We start from the raw sequence: 10,462 nt of genomic DNA on the forward strand, positions 1-10,462 counted from the left end.
GAAAGCATGCTTTATTTTTTGATTGTCTTCCTTATGAGTGGCGGTCGGGGACGAGCGATGGTCTTTTCCTACCAATCTATCCCCCTAGAAGCATGCGTGTAATACTTTGTTTCGATAACTAATACATTTTTGCAATAAGTATGTGAGTTCTTTATGACTAATGTTGAGTCCATGGATTATACGCACTCTCACCCTTCCACCATTGCTAGCCTCTCTAGTACCGCGCAGCTTTCACCGGTACCATAAACCCACCATTTGCCTTCCTCAAAACAGCCACCATACCTACCTATTATGGCATTTCCATAGCCATTCCGAGATATATTGCCATGCAACTTTCGCTGTTCCATTTATTATGACACGCTTCATCATTGTCATATTGCTTTGCATGATCATGTAGTAGACATCGTATTTGTGGCAAAGCCACCTTTCATAATTTCACACATGTCACTCTTGATTCATTGCACATTCCGGTACACCGCCGGAGGCATTCACATAGAGTCATATTTTGTTCTAAGTATCAAGTTGTAATTCTTGAGTTGTAAGTTGAGGAAAGGATGATGGAGACTATGATTCCCCCACAAGTCGGGATGAGACTCCAGATGAAAAAAGAGAAAAAAAGAGGCCATAAAAAAGAGAAAAAAGGCCCAAATAAAACAAATGAGAGAAAAAGAGAGAAGGGGCAATGCTACTATCCTTTTTCCACACTTGTGCTTCAAATTAGCACCGTGATCTTCATGATAGAGGGTCTCCTATTTTGTCACTTTCATATACTAGTGGGAATTTTTCATTATAGAACTTGGCTTCTATATTCCAGTGATGGGCTTCCTCAAAATTGCCCTAGGTCTTCGTGAGCAAGCAAGTTGGATGCACACCCACTTAGTTTCTTGTTGAGCTTTCATACACTTATAGCTCTAGTGCATCCGTTGCATGGCAATCCCTACTCACTCACATTGATATCTATTGATGGGCATCTCCATAGCCCATTGATACGCATAGTTGATGTGAGACTATCTTCTCCATTTTGTCTTCTCCACAACCACCATTCTATTCCATCTATAGTGCTATATCCATGGCTCACGCTCATGTATTGCGTGAAGATTGCAAAAGTTTGAGAACATCAAAAGTATGAAACAATTGCTTGGCTTATCATCGGGGTTGTGCATGATTTAAATATCTTTTGTGATGAAGATTGAGCATAGCCAGACTACATGATTTTGTAGGGATAGCTTTCTTTGGCCATGTTATTTTGAGAAGACATAATTGCTTGGTTAGTATGCTTGAAGTATTATTATTTTTATGTCAATATTAAACTTTTGTCTTGAATCTTTGGATCTGAATATTCATGCCACAATAAAGAAAATTACATTGAAAATTACATTAGGAAGCATTCCACATCAAAAATTATGTTTTTATCATTTACCTACTCGAGGACGAGCAGGTACCCGCAGACAGATGGGCAGTCCAAACGAGTCAATCAATGCCTGGAGACCTATTTGAGATGCTTCGTCCACGCTTGCCCAACCAAGTGGTCTCATTGGCTGGCCCTCACCGAGTTTTGGTACAACACTTCTCCTCACTCTGCCCTTGGAACATCCCCGTTTGAAGCCTTGTATGGGCATGCGCCACGGCATTTTGGCATCATCGACCCCCTGTCGTGTGCGGCTCCGAACCTGGAGGATTGGCTGCAAGACCGGGCGCAAATGGAGGCTTTGCTTCATCTTCTTCGCTCTCGTCAGCAGATGAAAGAGTCCGCTGACAAGAAAAGATCAGCCCACGTGTTCGCTGTGAAAGATTGGGTGTTCTTGAAGATTCAACCATACATTCAACGGTCGCTGGCTACAAGAGCTAACCAAAAACTGTCCTTCGGGTATTTTGGTCCATTTCAGGTGGTGCAACGGGTCGGCCAGGTCGCCTACAAGCTTCAGCTTCCCGCCTCATGCAACATCCACCCGGTATTTCACGTGTCCCAGCTACGCCGGGCCTTGCCGTCGGCAGAACAAGCTTTGGACGAACTGCCAACGGAGGCAGCGGCCAACCCCGAGCCAGTGGAGATCCTCGACACTTGTCTTCGCCGTCGCGGTACGGCTCAGGTTCCTCAAGTACTCATTCGCTGGACGGAGCAACCGGCTTCGGTGGCGACTTGGGAAGACCGATAGGAGCTCCAGCACCATTACCCAGCCGCTCCAGCTTGGGGACAAGCTGGTTCTCAAGAAGGGGGAAATGTTACGGCCCAACCTACCACTACTACTACAGCAGCCCGCCAAGAAGATGGAGTGCAGCGTCGGACCCAGAGAGCCCACGAGCCCAACAAGTGCAAGAACGGTGACGGCTGCCATGGCAGCATCCAGGGTGATCGGGGCGTCATTGCAACAGTAGCAGGTGCCCAGCCCTGCTAGCTCATCGGAGGAGCACCCTCATATTGGATGGCGGACCACCATGAATTTGGAGCTCTCCGGCCTAACCTTCCTCGTGCAGCTAGCGCTGCTCTCCGCAGCCACCATGTGCAATTTGTGAGAAGGAAATGGAAGAAAAGGGGGAATGGATAAGAACCGTGGTAATTGTGGACGGGAGCCACGAGCTAACATGAAGCCTCTAGAAAAAAGGAAATCTGGCCGTTGGTTGCCTTGTAACTTGGACGGTGTGATGCAAGGCAGAACCCCATGCTCGATTGGCCGGCAGACTACGAGCATAATTGGTTTGATGCCAAAAGTTGGCATGCCAAATTTTAGCAATTGCCAAATGTTGGCTAGAGATTGATTGCTTGCCAATTTCCGCTGCCAATCTCACAAAAGATTGCCAAATGTTGGTAACAAACAATTATGCTCTACAAGTGTTTCCCATTTAGAAACCCAGATTTTGGGCACCTAAATACCACCGTGTGGTACATATATTGCTGATGTGGTCTACTTCGGATGTATATAGCATCACCTGGCCTAGGTCCCTTTTCTTTACTTTTATCCGCATCAACATCGCCTGCCGACCATAATATATCTATAGGCAACCCATGAACCTAAATTTGCACCTAAACTAATCCCATGATTATTTGGTCTATCTATGAGCCATGGTTCAAACTGCCACCTTTCTAGGAAGGAGGGACCAGACACTCGGACAATACATTTCATGGAGGTACAAGATAACCCATGGAAAACACAAAGGGTAAAGTGGAGTCGAGAAATCAGAGTAAGGCAAAGGGAGTGTGAGATCTCCCTCCAATTGTATGTGGACCTGAGGTGTATAGAGACCAAAAGGTACTATGAAATATAACGACAACACATGTGATCTTGCACAACATGATCATAGAGAATCCGCGGAGGTCAAGTAGAGAAGTGTGACTTCGACTACAATGGAGCACATGTCATGCCTCAACATCAAGAAAATAGTACGATCCAAACATTTCTCGAAATGCATCGCAATATACAGAATCGACAAAGCTCATGAAAACTCCGATATTATTTTGTGGAGCACCTGTGGGAACTTCAAGGGCAATAGTTCATCATGTATCATCATGCTTATATCATATTCAGATTTACTTTATTTAGACTAAATGCTGAGTTTGAATTTTAATATTTAAATTTTAAAACAATGAATTAAATGTTATTGAAACGCCTCCATTAGAAACATCAAGGTTTGTATTAATATGTTGTGCAAATGTGGTTGAAATAGGGGTTTATGTATGAGATGGATGTGAGATATAGCAAAGTAAAATAGTAGTTATGTTTTAGGGACCAAAATAACAAAACAAAGCACTTTTTCACCCATTTCTTGCTCGACAATTCGACCAAGAACTCATGGCCGCTCCGCAACCTCCTCGTTCGGCCTCTCCGTAGGTTCTGCATTCATGACTTCGTTGGTACATTCTCTTATGTACACTTTTGAGTATTATGTGCGCACTATGCTGCCTTCTCGTCTGATGAGTCACCACCCCTTAGAGTAGCCCAACACCGTGTTCAACCCCAATATATTGTAGTTACCATCTTCCAGTTCAATTCTTTGTTACAAACTTGTTTTTCCGGCTGAATTTTCAGAGGGCTTATGACTTCAGTGAAATTTGGAGGCTCATTTATGAATAATATTATAGTTTCTTTCCTATCCATCGTTGAGCTGACAATGACATCATCCAAAAAGCGTACTTAAGTTGCATCCACAACAAGACTTTTTTCATGAGTGAATGCGTAGAGTTGATTCTTGCCGCCTTTATGTCTTTTATTTCTTAAATATAGAAACAGCTTATATTTATTTTGCTCCCTCCTTTGTTTATTACAAAGATTTTTTAAATTATTTTTTGTCTAGACTTTGGTAAAAATATAAATTTGTCGAATTGACATTCTTCTATTCCCTCTAGTGTTTTGTCTATATTTGTTTTTTTTAATAAAAAAATAATTTCTCCACTTGATAATGATATATTTTTGTGTTTATTCAGAAATATCTTGTCGAGAGAAGAATATATAATGTTATTGCTTTTGTTTGCAATAATATTTAATTCCTTTTTCTTGCACTTTGTTTCATACTTGTTTTATTTTTAATAAATTTTACTTCTTTTTTGTCTAAGAACCGAGTGTAACCAGAGTCAACATGGGTGTGAATGAGAGTTTACATATGTCAATGAATACAGATTTCCAACATCATATCGAGCAAAACATGTCCCACACTTTACACCAATTTATACTAAACATTTATAATTTTTTATGGTCCATTATGTTGCTAAATCATTAATATATGACAATTTACACTTTATTTAACGAACAATATTACCTAAACATTATTGTTTCCAACAACAAGAACCATGTACATGTTTAATTATTTTGATCGAGGGGAAAATTATACTATATTTTAGAACCATATTACGTTTAAAATATGTCAAAATCACATTTGTCAATGGAATAATTTCTGCCAGTTATGTGTACCATAATGCATCCACATATGTTTTTTTTTCAGTTAGTATTTTTCAATACCTCCATACAAAAGCATCTTTAAGTACCATTAAGATGGTTCTACAATGTACGAGGGTAATAGATATGGTAACAAAGTTCTATATAATACAATTGTCTATGTTAGTTATAATTAATAAGAGTGACTATTCTACACCCGGGCTCACCAACACCCGAATGTGAACAGTAAATTCAAAAAGTTCTGAAAAATACAGGGAGCGAAGATGCTCTTGTGCACAAGGTTTGTACAATTTTTTGTGGTGTTTGCACATCTTATGAGCTCGTGCCAAAAAAATTGAGGTGTGTGAAAAACTTTGAATAAGAACACTATTCAGAGCCAATTTTTTTGTACGGGCACCTCAGATGTGCAAACAAGGAAAAAATTGCACAGATGAGCATCTTGGATGCATAAAAAATCCAAATGTTTTTAATTGTTTATACTAGAGAACAATACCATTAGGAAGTCCCACATGACGTCCATGCCCCATGGAGATGTCATCGAACCCACGATGGCCGACAAGTTAGAGTCAATCCTCATTCATTTGTTTCGTGCGGTCTGTATGGTCGAGTTTTTTCTTAACCATGTTAGCAAATCTCCTCGTATATCTTACTTTTACTAACACTAGTAAGGTTGCATGTGCAACGAACGTCTCGATTTGCATATGTCTCGGTAAACCATGACAAACATGCATTTAAAAGTACCCAAGATTAGATCAATAGTGGGCACCGGGTCCATATATTGCCCGTGAAAATGGCTATGAGAATGAAATATATGTATATAATACAAATACACAATTGATAAAAAAGACATATGACCAAAAAGGGGAAATTGTGGTGGAGAAAATCGAACATAACGTTTTGGACAACAATGGCCAACCATCACGTGACTTATGTAGATTCACTTCAAGTCTGATTGTTAGATATCTTCTATTACAAGGCGCTAATGCATAATAATAAATTAGAATTCCTGCAAAATAAAAACCCGAAAAGGGCATATAGAAACCAAACAATCAATCCACTTGTATAACACTATCACATCTCTGTTCAAATGTCCTCACTAAGATTTGGTTTTGTGCTTCCTATTTATCCTTATTCATTACTAAAAAGGTATTAAGCTGCTCATAGATCCGCATGCAACATTGGAGGCCGATACTTTCATAGTTTTTCACAAAAATAGAAGACGCTTCGCAAGCATGACTCATATTACCATACACTTTTAGTATTTACTGCCTGTAATGACAAAAAACCGGCAAGAATACATTCATATATAATACAACATGGTACCATACTTTACAAATTACTTCCGTTAGCTAGCAACCCAAAATTATAGATCTCAATTGAAATAAAATGCTAGTGCAACAACCAAAGAACATATTCAGCCATGTTGACACCAACCAGCAAAAAAAAGGTTGTTAACCCCTGGAAAAAAAGTGAATTGTTCTTCGAGTATACTATTTAGATAACATATTTGCTCCATTCTATTAAAGTAACTTTGACCAAGCTCAATTTTCAGGTCTAAAGTCCCAAGCCTAATGGAAAAAATGCATATAGACATACCTGAATGATGGTTGCGTGAAGGTTAAATTAGCCAACCACTTCCTCTAAAAAGATTTGGATTCAAGATGTTTTACATGAACAATTTGTATTCAATGCCCAAGTATTAAAGAACTAATTTGAGTTTTGCTACTATAGACCCTCAATCCAATAATACCATTTCTACGAATAAGAACCTTAGTTTGTTTCTTGTAGTGAGTCCACCACCTGGGTAAAAAGATCTAGAAATGACTTCACCCATGGTTAAACCAAAAAAAAATATTTATGTGGCACATAGAACCTGTTGCCCTGGTAGGCACAAACTTAGTAAATAGAAGATGTTTAATCTAGACATCATGAATTGCCATCTTGATGTATTGCAAAAAATTAACAACACTGAAGTATAGAACACCATACCTTGAAATAGCTGCAACATGCTGACTGGCAAAATAGTTATAACCTATGCCCATAGAATGTGTGAGAAGGGACGAGATAGTGCATTACTATAACAATCTACTAGATCATTGATGGCGCGAGTTTCCGCGCCCGTCTATTTTGTCAATAAAATAATGAGCATCGATGAACTTATGTAAAAAATTGGATAATAGTGCACCCACTCATTTTATTTTGAAAGAATGATATAATTATTTGGGAAAGCTATATGGTAATCTCTGTAATAGAATATGAACAACACAAACTTGATGTGTTCAGATGGTGGGGGTGAAATAAATCCGAAGAAAATTATTTGCAACACACGATATCATCATTTTGACAAAAGCTTTAGCAAAGCACATAATATGAAACAAACTGAAATTAGTGTTACATGCCCCAAAAAAATCCGTGCAGCCTTTTGTCAAAGTTTAGTGCGCTGCACGTACCACCACCTGCATCATCATCATCTATCCTTGCATCAACACGATCACATAGAATCGATCATTGTTTCTCCATCTAAGTTGTATGTCCCAAGATTGCTCGGCGACAAGTTGATACCAAATTTTTCGTTCAAGAGTAAAGAAAATCAAGTCTTTCCTCTCTTTTTTATTCATTCAAAAACATTGGGATTAGTGATCTTCAGGATGAAGTCTCGGTCGTAAACATCATTCACTTACAAAATACTCCCTCCATTTCTTTTTACTCTGCATATAAGATTTGGTCAAAGTCAAACTACACAAAGTTTGAGCAAATTTATATAAAAAAAATGAACATCTACAATACTAAAACTATATAGTATGAAAATACGTATCATGGTGCATCTGATAATATTGATTTCATATTGTGAATGTTTATATATTTTTAATATAAAGTTAGTCAAACTCTACAAAGCTTGACTTTGATCAAACCTTATATGCGGACTAAAAAGAAACGGAGGGAGTAGAAGACAACACATAAATAATATTTTGATCGAAGTCTAAGGAGTGATGGCACACACAATAGTAGGAACAACTAAAATAGTAGTACAATCACATAAAATCAAACCATGTTCTCAGATATTTTTCAATATATGGAGATAAGATTGTTAAGTGCATATAAAGTTAAATATAATTGAACTGCAAAAAGAGACGGACAATGCAAGATTTACCATGTGATAGTTTCCTAACTGGAAAAAAGCAATAGGAAACACACATAAAAACTAACGACAGTATTTAAAATGGAAATGTTACACGTGCAAGTGTATATGCTTTCAAGGGAAGCCTAACTATACAATGATATTGCGACTATTTTTTCTAATCAAATTAGCAGTTTCCACGAAATAACCCATCTTATCCCTCCTGGAGTGATTCCTAATGGTAGTTACACTGCATCATAGGCAACTTGAGAGCAAGGATCTACCGGAGATATTGGTCTAAACCTCATTTTCACAGCTGATAGTTAAAGTAATTTTCTGTTGTGAGGTAATATATAAAGACAGATTGAGTTTATAGTATTGTAGCTCATCCCTTTTTAAAAAAGTCTTTTAGCTCATAAACCCCCTGAAATTGGCGAAAAACAGCAAACGAACAACTGAAAGCACATAGATGGCAATCAATATCACCTTCAGGAAATGCATGTTACATGAAGCACATGTAACCAATATGTCAAAACAGATATGCACCGGCATTTGTCCCCGAGTCCTTAACACTGAATAGGATACCATGTCTTAAGCTTCAGAATACATGTTTGGATACTTGTTCCAACCAATGAATGCATAAATGAATCGCAAATGGACCATGGAAGTCAAGTAGTACAGAACCTGCAGTATTCCACACTCTGGAAGTTAGGATTATATTCCAAACTTTAGTTAAACATTACAATCGCCTAATAGTATGTAACACGACAAAAATAGTCTGACATACCTCCTTTTTTTACTTGGTATTACAAACGAAGGATTGATGAAAAACAAACACCACGTGGTGTGTATTACCTACACATTCAAGATGTTCCTGCGAGAAGGAACATCATAATCAGAACATTATTATTTTATAGAAATATAGTTCGCAACATTGGAATGCTCTGTACGAAGATTGTCTCTTACCTCCTTTTCTGCTTGATACTGCTGCAACATTGGAATTGTTAGATGAACTACCAACAAAAGCGTTGTTTCTCTTCAGATGAGGCACAGTTTGTAGAATGTAATCATGCTACCAACAGAAATATTTAACCTGCTGTCAAATGCTCCAACTATTCGACTCTGCTGAAAGTTCTGAAAAAAAAAGATTGCAGAATGAATTGCCATAATATTCCAGCTAGCAAATCCCTACTTGATAAAATTGCCCAAAAGCGAAACCTTGCAGGTGCCACATCCAAACTGTAACATGTCATTGCAGAAATAAGTGTGCTGTAATAAGGAAGAAGAAAAATCAGCAAAACATTATAAGAAATCAATAGTCCAGCTTGCAAAAAAGAAAAATTGTGTTCCTGTGAGTTACAATGTGCAAACACAGAAGCATGTGAATGGGCTACAGATTTCGTGTGTAAACTAATGGCTGCATGCAGTGTGAATGGAAAACTGAAGAGATCATCGCTCACGAGTTCTCCAAGCCCCCTCCTCCCCAAGATCCATCGGCTCCACTTCTACCTGTGCATTGTGGTGCTGATTTTGCTTGCGGATTACTTGTAAGTGCGCCGCATTTGTCTGGGCGTCGCATGCCGCCGATCGCCTAGACGTTGCGCGCCGTCGATCGCTGGGTTCTGCAGCGGCAGAATGGAATCCAATCCTTCTACACAGTATTCTTCTACCTATACCTTTGGTTATGTCATTACTTGTGTTAACCTGCACATCAGAGACAACTTACAGTTAGTCGAGGTATACTAGGGAAAATTGAGAATATGTAAATTCTATTCTGCATAGTTCAGTTAGCATGATGTCATGTTATCCAACATGCCATTGGAACCACATTAGATTCAGGCAAAGTGTACTAGCGAATTTTCTGAATCTCTTAATTTCTAGATGCTACAGTACTAGTTTAGTATGGTGGTTAACAAATAACTATCATGATGATGGCTCCTTTTTCCTAAAATGGAAGATTTGACGTTCTCCCTTTCTGTACACTACATATATGCGTTATTAAATCATGATTCATGACCATGATTTTTGACTTGTTTACGACCGCTAACTCAATCTCGTGTTCATGTTTTTCTAACTGTGTCAACTAGGCGTGATTTCGAGGTCGTGTTGGCAAGTGGTACTGATATTCCATTGTTATTCACTGATGCTTCTTCAACTGTACAAACAACAACACCTACCCCGGAAGTCGATTGGGATAACATACAAATAGTAGAGACACATGATGATGAAGGTAGAATTGAGCTGGTGAGTGAACATCAACTATGTGAGATTTTGGGCTTGAAGGATGAGGAATAGAGATCAAGGACGACTGGACCAAAGGGTCGTAGAATGGTTGAGCAGGCGGGTGATACTGAAGGTGCTGCCATTCCTGTTAATGATGCCATACCAAATGAAATAGTGATTACATATGATAAGGACCACCCAAAAATGGAACTTGGCACTATGTACCCATCAA

General features: G+C 38.7%; 1 long non-coding RNA gene across 3 annotated transcripts; it reads right to left on the reverse strand.

The window, feature by feature from the left end:
• Positions 1-7,167: 7,167 nt before the first annotated feature.
• On the reverse strand, positions 7,168-9,739 carry LOC125526526. 3 transcript variants are annotated; one of them, XR_007291745.1, is made up of 6 exons: positions 9,468-9,739; positions 9,226-9,276; positions 8,974-9,141; positions 8,795-8,881; positions 8,494-8,691; positions 7,168-7,597 (listed from the first exon to the last, which is right to left on the reverse strand). It is a non-coding gene; the product is annotated as an uncharacterized LOC125526526 (long non-coding RNA). The 3 variants fall into 3 exon arrangements; XR_007291744.1 differs by having other exon boundaries at positions 9,226-9,739; XR_007291743.1 differs by having other exon boundaries at positions 8,974-9,739.
• Between the last annotated feature and the right edge of the window lie 723 nt (positions 9,740-10,462).

Source organism: Triticum urartu, unplaced genomic scaffold (genome assembly GCF_003073215.2).
Source record: "Triticum urartu cultivar G1812 unplaced genomic scaffold, Tu2.1 TuUngrouped_contig_10387, whole genome shotgun sequence".
NCBI lineage: Eukaryota > Viridiplantae > Streptophyta > Magnoliopsida > Poales > Poaceae > Triticum > Triticum urartu.